The sequence below is a fragment of the Ahaetulla prasina genome, chromosome 1 (assembly GCF_028640845.1).
Source record: "Ahaetulla prasina isolate Xishuangbanna chromosome 1, ASM2864084v1, whole genome shotgun sequence".
Lineage (NCBI taxonomy): Eukaryota > Metazoa > Chordata > Lepidosauria > Squamata > Colubridae > Ahaetulla > Ahaetulla prasina.
Genome location: NC_080539.1, coordinates 227,125,086 through 227,144,143, shown reverse-complemented (window position 1 = coordinate 227,144,143; position 19,058 = coordinate 227,125,086). Strand labels below are relative to the sequence as shown.

At 38.5% G+C, this 19,058-nt stretch overlaps 1 long non-coding RNA gene across 2 annotated transcripts; it reads right to left on the bottom strand.

The window, feature by feature from the left end:
• Positions 1 to 513: 513 nt before the first annotated feature.
• On the bottom strand, positions 514 to 16,034 carry LOC131202928 (uncharacterized). Of its 2 annotated transcripts, none has more exons than XR_009156252.1 (4): positions 15,921 to 16,034; positions 4,684 to 4,731; positions 4,248 to 4,356; positions 514 to 654 (listed from the first exon to the last, which is right to left on the bottom strand). It is a non-coding gene; the product is annotated as an uncharacterized LOC131202928 (long non-coding RNA). The 2 variants fall into 2 exon arrangements; XR_009156253.1 differs by having other exon boundaries at positions 4,248 to 4,314.
• Positions 16,035 to 19,058: the final 3,024 nt, after the last annotated feature.

The window sequence follows — 19,058 nt, the reverse complement described above, 5'->3', positions numbered from 1 at the left end:
AGCAAAAATCCCTGGCCCTGCACCCCCTGCCCCTGCTGAGCCGCACCATCAGCAGAGGTTTTTTTTTACTTTTTTACTTTTTTTCTTCAGCCAAAAACATGCCTTTAAAAGTAAAAAAAAAAACCTCTGATGATCGCGGGGCTGAGCAGGGATCATCAGAACGCTTTAAAAGTTTTTTTAAAAAAAACCTCTTCAGCCGAAGGAGGAAAAAAGGAAAGGGGGGGGGGCCTTTAAAAGGCTCCTCTGGCCATCCCAGCTGAGTTCCTCATCACCAGAACCTTAAAAAACATGTTTTCTACATGTTAAAACAATTATTTTAAGAGGTTCTGGGCTGCTATGAGGGAACTTCAGGGAGATCCTCAGAGGAGCTGACTTTAAAACTTTTTTCCCTCTGGCGATCCCAGAGAAGTTTCCTGATCCTAGCAGGCTTTTAAAATCACTTTTTAACAGCCCCCACTTACAAGAGCCCCCACCCATGCCCACCCAATGCCCACTCCTCACTTACCTATAATTACTGCTCCTTTCGGGCTGGCAACGCTATGCTTACTTCAGCTACTGATTACAGCCTGCTTTGACTTCCTGCTTTGCTGAATGAGGAACTCCGGGAGTTGAAGTCTACAAACCTAAAGCTACTAAAGTTGGAGACCCCCTGATCTAAAAAAATAAATAAAAATAATAAAATAAAATATTTGTGCAGCTTTCTGAGATTTGGTGTGTTTCTGTAGTGTTTCACTCTAACTACACAAACACACAAAATCTCACAAAGCTTTACGTGGCATTTTGTGTGTGTGCGAGTCAGTTGTGTTGTGTGTGTGTAAAGTGTGAAAGTGTGAGGTTCCTGCTTGTTGCAGGGGCCATTTTGGGTGAAGTGCAGCTGCTTTTACATTGTGTGTGAGTCAGTTGTGTTGTGTTGTGTTGTGTGTGTGTAAAGTGTGAAGTTGGTTTTTGGTACCTCTTATTGTTTTGTATACTTTGTTAATTATTTTTATTATTTATTGTTATTGACCACGCCCACCCAGTCATCTGACCACCAAGCCACGCCCACCAATTAAGCCACGCCCACAGAACCGGTAGGGAAAATTTTTAGCTTTCACCCCTGATTGCAACATAATATGTACATATCTAAAATCCTATTGTGTATTATCCATATTATCCATTCCAAACTGTAAATGATAATTAACGTCTGCTAAACAGTGATCCTGTACTATAAGCAGCCAACATTTGCAACACATTAATTAAGAAAAAAAATGATTTCATTAAAATCAGTGTACAATTTATTTTTCACAACAAAAGCCCATAGATGCAATTAAATGCACATTAGGCTAACTGTGACGGCAATCACTGTGAATTAAGGATATTTTTGTGATGCCATGAGTTAGGAAGCTATGTGTCAGGTTTAAACACACTTTGATTTCTAGGCCACAGGCCAAAATTGCACAGTTGTGATATCAGAATTATATCTTATAAAAGGACTCTGTGATAAGTATCAAATGCAGATTGTGTTTATTTTGTCCCAGGAATTTGAAGCATGACTTAATATTGTAGCATGGAAGTTAAGAGACCTTATCTGTAACTCCTGCCTTTGCCTTCAACCAGCAACTTCAGTTTCCACCACCCTTTATAAATTTGTGATTGCCATCTCAGGCAGTGCTTGCCTTAATTCAATATTTGTCTCATTCCTATCTCTTACATTCAATGTTTGCTTAATTCCCAAGGGTACTTTTCTTTTCTTTTTGGGGGTAATTGTTATATGCTTTGCCTTTCCCCAAAGGCTCATTGTATTTTGCTCTCTTTTCCTTTGCATCGGTAAATGAACGTGTACTGCATGCACGCGAAGATAAGATGTTACCAAACTTTGTAATGACCATGGCAAGGCTGCAAGGGAATTCTGAATTACAACGGTGTTGACTTTTCTAGATTCATTCTGCAAATCATTGCTTCAGTTTGGACTTCCATGGAGATTTGGGCTGCAATTCCTTTCCCACTTAAGGCATTGGCAAACATTCCATTAATTTCAATTGATCAGGAATGCATTTTTAGCTCAGAAAGTTTTTCAGAGCACAGTGTGTAAACACCAAACGACTAAAATTATAAGTTCTTGAAGAGAACCTCCCCTGCCTGCAAATTTTTCCTCTTCTGTTTATTCATGATTGATTGGCTGCACACTCCTATATATATCTAAATCCCATGAGGCCTATCAGGTTTACTCATTGACAATATTAAGTTTGGATTGCATGACTTCTCTTACAATTATTATATAGGAAAAAATCTGCAATTGGACTGATTTCTATATTGAAAGCACTAACAATAGTTACTTGGGTTATATTCCCCAATTACATGCACAGTCATTTAGTGCAGGATGTTAATCATGTCTTCTTTATTTAACCTCTTCAAAGACTGATCACCAGAATCAGAATCCTTGTTAATCTTCTAAATGGGCAACACTAACTGACTTCAATGAACTTGAAAAACGGGAGATCAGAAAATCCCAGAATAGTAGGTTAGTCCAGGAAGGTGAGAAAAGGCAAAGCATTCTCATATTTTGGTCAAGGCAACTACACGGATGTGTGTCCATCTAGTCATCAGAGGTCAGATTCAAGTCAAGGGAACTTTTGTCTTTAGAAATCATAAAAACTAATTCTGTCTCTGAAGCAGTGCAATTTTAATGTTACATTTAAAATATTTCTCAGTATTAAAAAAAATTACTCTAATGCTGAATAATGAAAGACAGCAAAAATTGTCCAGTGTAATTGCAAGCAAGAAATAACTAGCATGCAAATACTGAATCCAACTCTGTTAAACTGTGGTTTTTAAAAGGAAAGGAGCAGATTTCCTCTGCTTCTTTTGAATTCATTAAGCAATGTGCTGCTTTGTTTATTTTTCTCTTTTCACTCTTGTAATTTCTACAAAGACTAGCGAGCTGTACATTCTTCAACCTGTCCCACAAAGCAGGAAATCAAACTGTCTCTTACTCTTGATAAAGGTAGAAGAGAGAAGTAGCACTGCTTAAAGATGTCGTGAGGCACGTCATGAATTTGCATGCATAGGCATTCTGAAAATCCTTCTTGGACAAGGATTCTATTTAATTGGCTTTAAGAAGACACTCTTCTCCCACAGTGTCTTATGCAGAGCCATCTGTGCATGGAATTAACAATCTGGAGACTCAGCCCTGGAATGTTTACTGCTTCTCTAGGACTGGACATTATATAGCTGAGTTCCAGTAGTTACACTAACTAGAATGCCAAGTCCACAGGACTAAGCAAATTGGAAAAGAGGAGATGGAGGACTTTGTGATGCTGACTCAGCCCAAGTTATACTAGCAACAAAACAAAACCAAGAGCCAAATGCCCAAATCTCAGAGTGCATGGCAAGCCCTTCGGTACATAAGACATAAGCCAGGACAGTTGTGCCGTCTCTATTTAAACAGTTATTGTAAGCAACTATAAACTTATTTTTAAGGATGCCTGTGTGTATAAATGAAAGCATGTAGGCATTTTGAATACCTTCAGGAGAATACCCAAGGATGTAATATTCAGATTAAAAAATTAACAGCATTAGAACTCAATTATGAATAAAATCAGTAAATTCACAAGCCACAGATCTTGGGACAGTTGTTGCAGTGGCCATGAGCCATTCATGAAGGTCTAATGAAGCATATGGGACTTAGTGTGGTGTCTAAATGTCAATGGAATTAGGATCAAAGACACTATTGGAAGAGGACATAATACATTTTTATATAATTCCAAGAACCAAAGCAAATGCAGATTATTCCCTCCATCTTTTGATCTTCTTTCCCTTTCTCACTCTCTTTCCAATCCCAACTTCTCTTACACATGCAGGCACGTGAGTAGAAATTTGCAATTCTACCTATGCATTTGCAACAATGGCTCCCATTATGCCTCAAATTATGTGGATTCCCTCTGTGTGTATGCCAAATATGGACAACAATGCTCAATAACATGATATTAGCAATGGTGGTGCAGTGGTTAGAATGCAGTATTACAGGCAAACTCTATCCACAGTTTGGAGTTTGATCCTGATCAGCTCAATGTTGACTCAGCCTTCCATCCTTCCGAGGTCGATAAAATGAGGACTCAGATTGTTGGGGGCAATACCCTAACTTTGTAAACCGCTTAAGAGGGCTGTAAAAGCACTATAAAGCAGTATATAAGTCTAAGTGCCATTGCTATTGCTGTACTCTAGCATTTGAAATAAAATGATAAAAATATATTTTTTCTTTTACTTACCCTGCCAAAGATAGAAAGGGGTTCATTTCACTTGGGTAGATATCTTAGGAGCCCAATGATCCATTTCCTGGGTGAATCAAGTAGTTTTGTGAATGGGATCAGAGATGATCTTATTGGGAAAAATATAATTCAAAACTATACTTTGGGGGAATATATTTGCACATTCCAATTGTTTATCATCTTGCTGTTTTTCTGTTTTTCTCTAGAGTAGAGAAATTATCATATGGCTGCTGGTTCTCTACTGAATCTCCCCAGCAGACATCAAAAGGATAATAAAAAGATAATTTAGTAGCATTCATTCAGATAATCCATCTTGAATAGATTTTGAACTATCTGCATATGCCTAATTAAGATTCACTAGAGCATCTGTGGTAGATGTTACTGTATACTTCAGAGTGGAGTGCAAAGAGACAGAAAAGGGGAAACACTTTCTCACCTTGTTTCCAGGGTTTTCATCAAGAAACTTCAATAGTAGCAAAGTAATCTTCAAAAGAAAAAAAAATATGTTAATTCATGAATAAAATAAGCTTGAATGATTATGAATGATTTGCAACACTGGTCAAAATGAACAGCTTCAAAGAATGGTATTGCCCAGGAAATATTTTTATATCAAAGATAATCCATTTTTTAGGCTTGGTCATTTGTTTAAGCGTACAAAATTCTCTATTACTGCTATCATCCCAGTGGTCAAAAATATAGAATTGCTGTTTTTGGATCATGATACTTTCAGCTCATAATACAGAGGGAGATGAGAAGAGACCCTTTGCTTGTATTTTTGTGTGAGAAAATATACATACAGGTAGATAGACAGACAGATTGACTGCCAACATAAATGGATTGCCAGAAACATGGTAGAGTCCTTTTCATACAGTTTTGTTGTATAAGAGCCAGTTTGGTACAAGAGCAGTGGTGAAATCCCCCTGGTTCTATCCGGCTCACCGAACCAGTAGCATTTGCAGCATAAGGCTCCGCCCACCCGCTGGGATGTCATTACATCCCATTTTTTAACCATCTGCACATGTACAGAAGAGGCAGGGGTTGCTACCAGTTCTCCCTGGTGCGGGCGAGCCGGTAGCAGAGATGGTGAGGTGAGAGCGAACCGGTTCGTTCCGACCGTCAGTTGGGTCCTCCCGCCCACGCGCTATACCTACCTATATTCATTCATTTTTAGCCCAGCTGATAGGTGTGGCAGAGCAGATTGTCGTGCCTCAGCTGTTCTGAAATTCAATGCGCATGCGCGAAGTGAACCGGTGGTAACACCAGTTGAAACCCACCACTGGTGCATGCACGCTCCTGCGTGGGAGAGCGCCCAAACCGGTAGCGAAGGTAAATGGATTTCACTGCTGTATAAGAGTTAAGGTGCTGACCTAGAAACCAGGAGACTGTGAGTTCAAGTCCAACCTTAGGCAGGAAAGCTGACTGGGTGACTTTGGCCAGTCACTCTCTCTTAGCTCAACCCACCTCATAGGGTTGCTGTGGAGGAGGTTTGAAAAATATATTGGTAAAGACATGTAAATTTGTAAGTTTGTAAAATAAATGATTTTTTCCTTGGGTCACTGTCTTTATATAACATCAAGACATGCCTCTCACATTTTCTTTATGGAACAATTATCAGTATTTGTGTCATGTATCCAAAAGATAAATAAGACTGAAAAGGAAAATGGATAAATGATTTTGTTGTTGCTGTTGTTGTTGATAATGATGATGATATTTCTATATTCTATATCCATAGTCAAGAATTGATTTTTGGTGGTTTATTATAAATAAAAAAAGAAAAAAGCATACAATAACATTCCAAAGGGATAAACATCAATAAAACAGCATTGTTTTTTTAATAAATAAATAAATAAATAATTGTTGACTAAATCAAAGTAATCCACTTGGAAGTTGATCTTGACCTGCAATTTCAGTTTTCTATGAGGGATAAAATTATAGACATCTTCATATTATAAACCATACATTATGAATTAATTAGTAGGGATCATGGAATACAATTCTACTAAGAGAGAAGCCTCCCACCAATTCTTCTATTTATAATTTTAGAAATAAAGAATGATTCATAATCTTTCCCACATCTTTGTGTAATACCCTAAACTTTAATACCTGCTTTAAACGTTCACATTTATAAGCCTTAACTTAAAACTTGGGCCAAAACATATGTCTTGGTGCATATGCACCAAGACAAATTCCTTGTGTGTCCAATCACACTTGGCCAATAAAAAATTCTATTCTATTCTATTCTAAACTGTATTTTAAACTTCTGTTCCTGACATATAGGATCATAAAACCATTCTTTTTCACATTATCTTTAGTGGAATTTCCACTAACCAAGCTGAGAAAGGACATATCATCCACCATTAAAGACAGCATATCCTAAATAAAACTAAATATGCTGTAACATTATTTTAACCCCCCTTTCCAAAACTAATCAAAGTCCTACAAATGAGATGGAATTCTGACAGCTTTCTATATTGTTTTAATTAAGTAGCCTATAATTTAAACCAGTGAACCATAAGAACCTAATGCTTATCACTGAAGCCCTGGGAGAACTTTTGAAATATGCATATAATTCTGCCTGCAAGGTAATTGAGGGATATTTTGGGGATGGAGGGGGTAATTAAAGGTTATGCTGGAGAGTAATAGGAATAGTCCTTGTGCATGGGGTGGTGTTAGCAACTATGCAAAATCTCTCCAGGAAACCGATTCAGGTTCCACACATGCCTGCCTTCTGTTATGTTCAGAGGCCTGTCATGTCTACTCAGCAGAATTGTAAGAAAGACCTTTTCACAGCACAGTCTGCTACTCCAAGTCAAAACAATGCAACCCTGAAGGAACAGTACCAGAAATTAATGGATTTCTTTGCATCAAGATACAACAAAAATATTCGTTTTAGGGATCTATGAAGGCAGTGGCCCTGCTATCTGATGCTGGCATTAGAACCATGGTCCAAGTTTTCCCTTAATCATCCAATTATAGAAAATAAAGCTTTGGGTGGAAGTCAAGCTTACTCTATAATACCTTTAGGTTTAATTCTTAATTTCCAATAATGAAATGGACTGAGTTCTCCAAATACCTGGATGCCTCAGTGTTTGGTCAGTCAGTTTTGATTTTCTGGTACAGATAGTCCTGGATTTAAAATCGTTTGTTTAGTGACCATTCAAAATTACCACAGCACTAGACTTATAAGTGACTTATAACCAGTTTTCACACTTACGACCATAGCAGCATCCCCATGGTCACATGATCAAAATTTGGGTGCTTGGCAACTGACATATTTATGACTGTTGCACCATCCCAGTGTCATGTGATCTCCATTTGGAACCTTCCCAACTAGCTTCCAACAAGCAAAGACAAAGGAGGGCGGGAGCAGCCAGATTCACTTAATGACCGCATGACTCACTTAATGACCGCATGACTCACTTTAACAACTTCAGTGATTCGCTTCACAACTGGCAAAATGGTTGTAAAATGGAACAAAACTCACTTAACAACTGCCTTGCTTAACAATGGGGATGTTGGGCTCAAATATGGTCATAAGTCGAGGACTTGTTTGGAGTGGATACCCAGCATATGGTAAGTAAACATTTCAATCATTTATGGTGATTTTGAAAAGAGAGGGGTGGGTGGGGAAAGAAAATCAGAAAAGTTGGCATGAAATTGCTATTAACTTCACTTCCTTAAACTATATCTATCACTTTAGGGACAATATTTGCTATGTTCCAAGAGGAGGGGGGAGGTGTGAAATCTCCTCTAACAGTGACGGGGTTGGGGTGGGGGGTTGGGCCTGACTGTAACTGCCAGAGTGTGTGCAGAGAGATTCTGTGTGAAAAGTGGGAGATTATGTGCTCACACACTAATGGGCAGTGAACTAGACACAGGCTCATTTTTCACATCATGTCATCTCTAAGGTTTGAATAAAAAGTAATGGCCAAAATGAGCCTGGATCTATCTCAGACATTATCAATTGCCTCCTCAGTTTTATTTGTGTTGACTTGTACAGTCTAAAAAGATGACAGTCTCTGGGCCTCTGGATCAGTCAGAGTGATAATACACAGCACATTACACTGTTGGTGACAGGGCTTGTTCTCCTGGCTGGCATATGAAAGGAACACATCTCCTTCCGTCATTTCAAATGCTATAAACTGACAGAATAAAGAACCTGGCAGTGGGGACATCACAAACCCTGTCTGTTATGATTTTATGAGATAAACTGCGGTTTCTAGGGTATCTTGTTCAGGAAATTAGTGTCATTCAAACTTTAGCGCAGGGATGAATGCGGGTGGGGGGAGTGGTTTAAGAAGATAAATAGTAGAATTGTGAAATGTGGCTTTTGCCTGCTTCCTGCTGCCATGAAGGCAGGACTCTATTGAAAGCTGGGAATAGCGACATAGGCACAACCGAATGCTTATATGTGTGAAGAAAATACTCTTAGATAAATACTGGAGGCCAACAGAGGTGGATTGAGACTTGGTTTTGTTTTTTGAAGTACAATTTTGGCAGCTTTAAAAAAAAAACTTTTTTTCAGTCTGTTAGGGGAAGAGGCTGCCCAAAAGTGAAAAGTTGCATTAATCTTTGTAGCCCATCACATGACCAATAAACTCAATTATACTAACCCATGTCTATTCTGAAAACATTGTTGCTTTGGATTGTAGGATGGGTGGCATATAAATTAAACAAACAAGCAAAAATTAAACCAATTATCAAAATCAAAGGGAAAATTGGTTATGTTTGACTAGGACATTCTCCTAGCATATTACCTTCACTTTCAGATAAATACAGTAGATGATGCTAAGCTGAACAGAGAAACATTTCTTTTTCCGAATATAAGTTTGGAATGATCTGTTTTTTCCGAGAGGCAACATGGCTGAAGCGGTCAGAAACATTCACATCGATGTACATAATTTGCACTGTGACTGAACAGGGGAAAGTAGCTGTTGTTTATTTATTTATTGAATTTATATGGCTGCCCATTTTACAGAAAGCAACTTTGGGTGGCATATAGCAATTCAATAAAAGAGTAGAAATGTAAACTAGTCATTATCTAAAATCAATATGTACTAATAATTTTTAAAGCATTAAAAACTATAAAAACAGAAATAAAACAGATTGTTAATGACATAATAGAGCATAATGTATTAATGACAGTGTTGTAAAACCAGCTAGAATAATTAATCTACATTTATAGTTGGTTTCTTTTTCTAAACAGCATCTCCTGTGCAACGGGTGGCCATCTAGCCTGGGATTTCCAGCTGCTAAAACCATGTAAGTGATGGCAAAGTTCACTTTACTATCCCCCTTTTTAACGGATGTTTAGGATGTTGATTATAGGGACTATTCTTTTCAATTTTAGGGGGATTTGAAAAAAAATTATGGGTGTTTTAGGGACCAAAATACCAAAATGCCCAGCTACTATGGCTGTTGTGCCTCGCTCGCCCCCCTCTCCGCAGCCGGGCCCCTCTCATCTCCTGCTATCTCAGCCAGAGACTGATAGTGCAGAAGAATGTCCTGGCATGCCTCCAGCCCCCAGCCCTGGCACCATGCCTGGACAAACCGAGCAAACAAACCTCCCCCCGATAGCATGTGCACCTGAAGCCAGCCACGAGCTGGAATTACCGGCAGCTGGGGACATCAGCAAAAGGAAGGGAGGGGCAGGCCTGGATAAGTGTTGAGTCATGGAGCCACCACCCCATGGCCTATATAAAGGATCTGCTTTCTGGCATTCTTTGAGTCAGGCAAAGTCTAACTTGGATTGCTGAAGTCACATCCTGGTCTCCTGCCTGCCCTGAGAACTCTGACAGAACTTTGGCAAAGCTGCAGAGGCTTTGCGGCCACGCTTGATACGGACTTCCCCGACCCGGCCGTCAGAGGAGGAGTGGGACACAACAATGGCAGTGTCAAGTTGTCATGGTCCCTGAGACCCTCAGACAGACCATAAAAAAAAGGCGGACATCAGTGGTGGGTTGCTACCAGTTTGCCCCGGACTGAGCGTACCTATAGCAGCGGTGGCAGGAGGCTCCGCCCACCTGCTCAGAGGCTTCTGTGCATGTGCAGAAGCATCACGTGCATGAATGAGCATGCATGCGTGCATTAGCAAACTGGTAGCAAACTAAATTGAAACCCACTACTGATGTACATCTTTCCAAACAAGCCTCATTATCCCCTAATAAGCTTGTCTGGCTTCACCCCATAGCAAACCCTAAAAATGGAAACAAATATTTCCAATGTCCTACATGAACTGAAGGAGGGAGGTCATGGTATGGATCACCCAAGGCTCATGGACATTATATTAAATCAAGGTACACAGTTTGAATGAAAACAGCCTAAAACACAGGCAAACCTCCATTAACTTAGAGAAACATATGATCAATAGCATGTTATCTTTGTTTTCTTTTAATACTGCTTTTAAACCGGGTCCAGAATGATTATGGGAAGGAGCTTTCCACCAAGTAGATAAATGTTATTATTTTCTAAACTATGTTTATACAGTAGAGAAATCAATATGTAGCTCATATTAAAGGAATTTGGGATAACTTTGAATTCTTGCTTAGAAGCATCTCGTGCATATACTCATGACGCTGGTTCAGTCCCCAGTACCTTTGGCTTTGAGTGAACTTAATATATTTTCTCATTCAATTACATCTGCAGAGGTTACCCCTTTTAGCTCACTGCTTGCTTGGTTTACAAGTTGGCTGTACAAATAAAATTTACAAGGTTCTTCATGGCTCGGATCTTTTGTTGGATAAATGGCTTCTGAAAAACATGTGCACATTGATAAGCCTTTTCTGCTGATGTTAAAATGAATATTTGCAAAGTAACAACAGAAAAGGTAGCCTGAACGTTTCACCATCATATAAGTGATGTGAATTCAAGAATTCTGTAAGAGAAGAAGACTCTCACATGAAAAATCAAGTAAATTTCTGCCATGTATTTTGAACTGGTCGTTTATCAACTAAAAACAACTGAGGGGAAAAAAATAGGCAAAATAGTATATTTAGGAGAGAAGGAGAAAAAGATTATCAACCTCTACATGCCAAAACAATGGCATACTATAGAATAGAATTTTTTTTTATTGGCCAAGTGTGATTGGACACACAAGGAATTTGTCTTGGTGCATATGCTCTCAGTGTACATAAAAGAAAAGATACGTTCATCAAGGTACAACATTTACAACACAATTGATGGTCAATATATCAATATAAATCATAAGGATTGCCAGCAACAAAGTTACAGGCATACAGTCATAAGTGGAAAGAGATTGGTGATGGGAACTATGAAACGATTAATAGTAGTGCAGATTCAGTAAATAGTCTGACAGTGTTGAGGGAATTATTTGTTAAGCAGAGTGATGGCCTTCGGGAAAAAACTGTTCTTGTGTCTAGTTGTTCTGTCTAGTTGTACTATCCTCTCCATAGGTAAAGAAAGTGCTTAGAATACATTATTCTTTTCTAGGACACAGTACAGGTAGTTCCTTGACTTACAGCAGTTCATTTAGTGACTATTCAAAGTTGCAACAGCACTGAAAACTGTGAGTTATGACCATTTTTCATACTTACAACCATTGCAGCATCCCCATGGTCACATGATCAAAATTCAGATACTTGGCAACTGACTGATATTTATTACAGTTGCAGCAGGGGTGAGATCTACTTACCTTCCCTACCAGTTCAGAATTGCATGTCAAGAAGGTCAGAAACAGGTTACTTTGTGGTTGAAACCAGGAAGTAATGACGTCTGGGTGGGTGGGTGGAGCCTCGCGCTGCCACCGCTACCGGTTCTCTGAACCACATCCCGCCATCACTACCGGTTCGGCTGAACCGGTAGCATTCCACCCCTGGGTTGCATTGCTTTGAGGTTACGTGATCAGCTTCTACAATCTTCTGACAAGCAAAATCAATGAAGAAACCAGATTCACGTAACAACCGTGTTACTAACTTAATGACTGCAGTCATTCACTTAACAACTGTGGCAAGAAATGTCGTAAAATGGGACAAAATTCACTTAACAAATGTTTCCTTTGGCAACAGAAATTTGGGGGCTCAATTGTACGTCATAAGTCAAGGACCTGACTACCTGTACTTAGGCTTCATCTGTAGCAACAATTAGTTTGTATATGTGGAGTGTTTCTCTTAGTTTAATGGATGAATAGAATGTTTGCTTGAAGAACCAGCTCTGAAAACTAGGATATAAATAATTCTGAGATCACAACCTGACTGGTGCCATATTTAAATGTTTATGAACATGGGTGGACTTCAAAATTTTTAGCAAGGGGTTCTCTGCCTGGTTGCTGGGTGGATGTGACCATGATGGGTGTGGCCTAGTTGACCTCCTGCACCACGGGGGGGGGGCTTTTTTGCCCTCCCCAGGCTCTAGAAATTTTCCACGAGCCTCCGGTAGGGTGAAAACAGCCTCCCCCATTTCAGGCCTTTGTGAACTTCTGGTAGGCCCGTTTGTTGCCCTCCCCGAGCCTCCGTGCACGCCCTGCACTTACCTGTATCCAAAACAGGCTGTGTGGGGACTCCTGGGAGGGGCGAGGTGGGGTGGGTGGGGCCAACCAGGAGTGGCATTTGGGGGTTCTCCAAACTGCACAGAATCTTAGCTAGAGGTTCTCCTGAACCTCTGCGAACCCCCAGCAGCCCATCCCTGGTTATGAAGCTATATAAGCAACAGACTAGAGCAACTTGGCTATTCACTGTCTATAGCCACAGCCTATGCAAGGTTATCCTCAGAATAAATGCCCTTTCAAAGGCTTTGCTTCACCAGAATATTCAACATCATCCCCCCCGCCATTTACAATATATATGTTATATATAAATATACAGGAGTAACAATGTAAAAACTATTTATCACTCTTCCACGAAATTTCCATCAATCCTAAAGGTAGAGGTAATTATCAGGATATAAATTACATCTGTCATGCATTGCTATAGGTTACGTGTAATACAAACTGCCCTTTCAATTTGTTTGGTCTTGGTGAAACTTTAACGTTATACGGAGTTAAGATCTTTGCTGTTGTTACCACCACTTTTTTGTCCTTTTTAAAACACAAGTGGGTTTTAATCACTCTATTTACTGAGTTCATCAAAAAGGATGGTATGTATGTCAAACAGAGGTAGCTGCAAAGGTGATTTTTTTAAAAAATCCTTTTAATAATACAAAAGTTCATTCAGACTTCTATATTACCAAACTTAGTGTGGGATATTCTATTAACAGGAAGAAAATATTTTGCATTCCAACTTCCTTTAGTTAGCCGGCAGGGAGGAAAGAAACTGACTGACAGATCAAACATCACAAAACATCGATGCTACATATCTGAACACTGATAAGGCCATTTCTGTTTTGGGGAAGACCAATTATTCCTCAGTAGCAAAAATGGTATTTAATTTCTATTGGTTGCATGAACAACTGACTCTATGACTTTTAACAACTGCCTCTATTACTTCATGAAAGTCTCTTTGTGCTTACAAAAGCTCATAAAACTAATACATAAGCTTGATGGAACTCTGTAGAAGTTTATTTTGCAATTGCCAAGAAACTCCACCATTAATTGATGAAAAGTACTGCTTTGTCACCAGATTCTAAGAAACTTCCAATAGGCAGAGTATTGACAGTAGCATGTACTTTAACAATATAACAAAGGGTAGATATTGTTATTGTTGTTGTTTTGCATTATTGAAGATGTATCAGTTCTTTCCTTTCCTGTGTTTTTTCTGTCACAATCACACAAAGCTACCAAACTCTGCCGAACAATGAGATAGTAACAGCCTTAGTCCTTATTTACTTTCTTATTAGCAGATTTTTAATTGAACAGATAACTAAACAACTCAAAGAAGACAGTAAAAGATTACACACACTTCCCAATAGGATGGCTGTTTATGCATAAAAGAGATGTACGACCCCTTAAAAAAATAAATTGGAAAACAGATTGGCATAAAAATACTATTTTATATGCAGAGATGCAAATGTAGAAATAGTTGCCATAATTTAATTTTAAATACACTACAATTGGGGGTAAAAATAGGGTTCCATTTCAGTTTTGCAGTCCAGGATTAACTGGGAATAAATGGGTTCAAGGCTTCTGCTATTGTCCCTTAATTTCAAATAAAGAATGTCTTTGAATAGAAAACTCTTGCCTATAAAAAAAAAGGATACATGGTCAATCTTCTTATCTACAGTAGTTCTCCACAGAGTATTCTTTTTATCATTACAATGAAGTCTCAAATTAATGGACCAAGTTGAGAGATGGGGCATCTATTATTACCAATTGTCCATTGTAGTGGAGGACATTATGTGGTGGAGCATATGATGAAATCATTATGCAAATGACCTAAATATTGTAAACACATCTATAATTCCATCCATTTTATCAAGATCTACTAAATCAAGATTTTCATTAATTAATTAATTAATTAATTCATTCATTCATTCATTCATATATATTTCTAAACCACCAAATTTGGCTTTGCAAAATTCGACATCAATTCTGGACAGTAAGAGATTAACTACACATGAGTTGATTTGCATGCCGTTTGCATACAGAAACACATTCAATACATGGGTTTCTCTTTTCCTATCAGAGGAGTAAACAAGCCATTATATTGCATAAGCGATAAGCGTGCTTCTTTTTTACAGTTGCAAAACTGCAGTAGCATAAACCTGGGTGCACTTGATATGATCATAACATGCTGAGACATTTGATTCTGAAATGCAAAAGAAAAATATCCCTCTTGTTTCTAAACTATGGGTGCAGAATTTTTTTTTAAAAAAAATACAAATTGCAACAAAAATATCAACAGGACATAAAAAAATATAATGCGCTGTTACTCAGTTACTAATATCCATGACATGCTAGTGTGCTAGGCACAACTGCAACTTTAGAACACCCTTCAAACTTTTCTCCTGCTCCTGCTGTTTTACGTAGGTAAGCAATATCATAAAAAGCAAAATGTTAATTATTTCCTTCAGCATAAGCAGAAAGACAAATAAAAGTAGTTCTCTCAGAGACACCTAAGCTATTTTTCTCCCTTCCTCCCGCTCCAAGTGCTAAAACATGATTGTGTTAGGTACTTTTTCTAACTGAACAGCACCAGATGACCACAGTGTCCATTCCAGGATGCGCTGACCCATAGAATACAGATGTCAGATCCACTGGTGTGTGTCTCACAGCACACTCAGCAAGAGAAAAATATGGAAATTGCAATGCTAACAAGTCAGCTAGGCTTGGTGCCTTCTCTTTACACCTGTAGTTTCCCCCCAAAAGGCTTCGTGTTACACATAAGCTACAATATTTTCAAACCAAGAGACAGGATTCCGATAAAGGAGAATATTTGCAGCTCAGGGTTGAAACAAGGGGTCCTTGGTGCCCTCTGAGCTTGATTGTTTTCTTGCAGACATTTCATTAGCCAAAGGAAGCTGTGAGAAAGAGTATAGCAAACTCTGGTACAAGGCTCAAGTTCAAGAAAACCATTCTGATTAAAAATAATAATAATGAATATATACTTGGAGGAAGGGAGAGAAGGAACATATTCCATATTGGTAAACAAAGATTTTGAATTCAGTTCAAGCTCATTTGGTGGATGGGAAAAGATAACCATTCTCTGGAGTGAATACCAGTTTCAAAATACATAATAGCTGTTTAGTTGTTAGACGGAAGCTAAGCAAGATACTAATACTCACAAAGTCAGTAGGAAATGGGGTGCAGAGACCTCAGGACCTAGAACGTTCCTGCTGTTGGTCTGGCCATTGCTCTGTTGCTCTTTCTCTTTCCTGGTCCATTCCTCAGGGAGCCACATTGCAATTGGCAACACTGCCCCACAGCTGTTGTGTATTTGTCACAGAGGGTACAGGCTGAGAGCGAAAGCTGTTGTGTTTCTCAGAGTCCTCTGTGTTTCTAATTAACTGGCCCAAAAGGAGCAATCTTAGTCCAAGAGAACAGCAAACTAAGATTTGTCGGGGAAGGGAGGGGTGCTCGGCTCTTTGCAATTCACCAACTATTTCCCCATAATATTCAGCAAAGACGATGAACAATCTGAAAGAGAACAAAGAAGCAGAGGCTGCCACTGAAATATATTGTGCTTTTGTCACAGGAGATTTCCTTCAGAAGAATTGTTTATTTTTATTTATTTATTTATTTTTGTCACACAGTATATATAAGCATAAGCATGAAATAATTATACAATATATAAGCATATATATGAGTATGAGTATGTAATAACTATATAATTGGATATAACGAAGGAAAACAATAGGACAGGAATGGTAGGCACCCTGGTGCTCTTATGCACGTCCCTTACAGACCTCTTAGGAATGGGGTGAGGTCAATGGTAGATAGTTTTTGGTTGAAGCTTTTGGGATTTGGGGAAGGGACCACAGAGTCAGGTAGTGTATTCCAAGCATTAACAACTCTGTTACTGAAGTCATATTTTCTGCAATCAAGATTGGAGCAGTTAATATTAAGCTTAAATCTATTGTGTGCTCGTGTATTATTGCAGTTGAAGCTGAAGTAGTCTTTGACAGGAAGGACATTGTAATAGATGATTCTATGAGTTAAACTCAGGTCATGTCGAAGGCGGTGTAGTTCTAAATTTTCTAAACCCAGGATTTCAAGTCTGGTGGCATAAGATATTTTGTTGTATACGGAGGAGTGGAGTACTCTTCTTGTAAAATATTTCTGGACACGTTCAATTGTATTGATGTCAGAAATGTGGTATGGGTTCCAAACAGTCAAGCTATATTCAAGAATTGGTCTAGCAAATGTTTTATATGCTCTGGTTAGTAATGTAGTGTTTTTGGAGAAGAAGCTACACAAGATTAGGTTTACAACTTTTAAAGCCTTTTTTGCGATGTAGTTACAGTGGGCTTTGGCACTTAGACCATTTGATATGAAAACTCCAAGGTCTTTAACAGGGTGGGGGTCATCAGTAAGGTAATGTCCATCAAGCTTGTACTTAGTGTTCTTTTTTCCAATATGTAAGACTGAGCATTTGCTGGTTGAGATTTGGAATTGCCAAGTTTTAGACCATTCAGATAAGAAGTCCAGGTCTTTTTGGAGGATAGCTGTATTGTTGGTGGTGTTAAATAGTTTCACATCGTCAGCAAAGAGAACACAATTACTTGTAATATGGTCACAGAGATCATTAATGTATAATATGAAGAGTGTTGGTCCAAGAACGCTGCCTTGGGGAACGCCACTTTTAACAGGAACAGGGTTTGATAGAGCATTGCCAATTTTGACCACTTGTTGTCTGTTTGATAGAAAAGCTGTTATCCAATTGTGGAGGGGTCTTGAGATGCTGTAGGATTTTAGTTTTAGGAGAAGTTTATCATGTACTACTGAGTTGAAGGCTTTACAGAAGTCTATGTAGATTATATCTATTGCTTTGCCCTGATCAAGATTTGTAGTCCATATGTTTTTGCAGTGAAAAAGTTGTAAATTACATGATAATTTTTTTCTGAAACCAAATTGTTTATTAGAGACTAGGTTGTTTGTTTCTAGATGGAGGGTAATGGATTGGTTGATGATAGATTCCATTACTTTGCAGGTGACACAACAAAAAGAGATAGGTCTGTAATTTTCAACTAGGCTGGGGTCTCCTTTTTTGAAGATAGGGATGGGAAGTTTGGGAAGGGAACTGGTCGTGAAAGCTTTTTCAAAAATTATGCTTAGGGGTTCTGATATATTAGTGGAAATCTTTTTTAAGAAGTATGCACATACTCCATCTGGTCCAATAGATAGGGATGGTTTCAGTTTGCGAAGAGCTTTTTCAACATTATCTTCTGTGAAATCTATGTGTGTTAGGTCGTTGCACTCATTGTTGGTACGATTAGGGAATGTCGGGTATAAGTCATTACTATTAACAAAGACTGTGCCAAAGAATGTGTTGAAGAGGTTTACTTTAATTGTTTCATCATTATATTCTTTGTCATTAGAATCTTTTAGTGGTGGGATGGATCTCGAGTCTTTAAGTTTGTTGTTCACAAAATTATAAAAAGCACGATTGGAATTTGTGTGCAAGAGGTCTTCTTCTTGCTTGGTGTGGTAATTGGTGCATTCAGTTTTTATTTGATTGCATATATTTCTGTAGCGGTTTTTGAAATTTGCTACATAGCCCTTTTTGTTTCTTCTCCAGAGGGATTTTTTTTTGGATTGAAGCTTTTTTATTGATATGGGTAATTTGTTTTTTCTGGTTTTGGTGGTGGTTTGTGGTATGTAAAGATTAATGACTCTATTGACTTCAAATAGGAAAACTTTATAGTGGTCTTCTGCAGTGATGCAGGTTGAGAATAGATTTTGCCAGTCAAGAAATGAGAAGTCATAGTTTATAAGGTCATAGTTGGCTTTTTTGAAATTGTAGTTTGGCATACCATTATTATGGCGATTTATGTAAGGGCATATATTGAGACAAAAGTCTATCATGCTGTGGTCGCTGTTGGAAAAGGGTTCTTTTATTTGTAGTCCCTAAATTGAGTTTGTGTTGTTGCAGAAGATGAGGTCAAGGCAGTTGTTTAGTCTTGTATTGTTAGTTACTAGTTGTTCTAGACCAAGGTTTGTAACAGCGTTGTATAGGGTAGTATGGATGGATTCAGTTGTGCATTCATTTGTTATCCAGTTAATAGCAGGTAGATTAAGGTCACCCAGGAAGATGAGAGGATATGGGCAAGAGGTAGCCCATGTTACTAGTGTGATTAACTTGTTTGCATGAGCAATGTCGTAGTCAGGAGTTTCGCGATCTGACCGAAAAACATGAAACTCTTTGTTTGAAATAATGGAGTCAGGGAGGGATGAGTTCAGCCATGTTTTGCAAACAAATATAA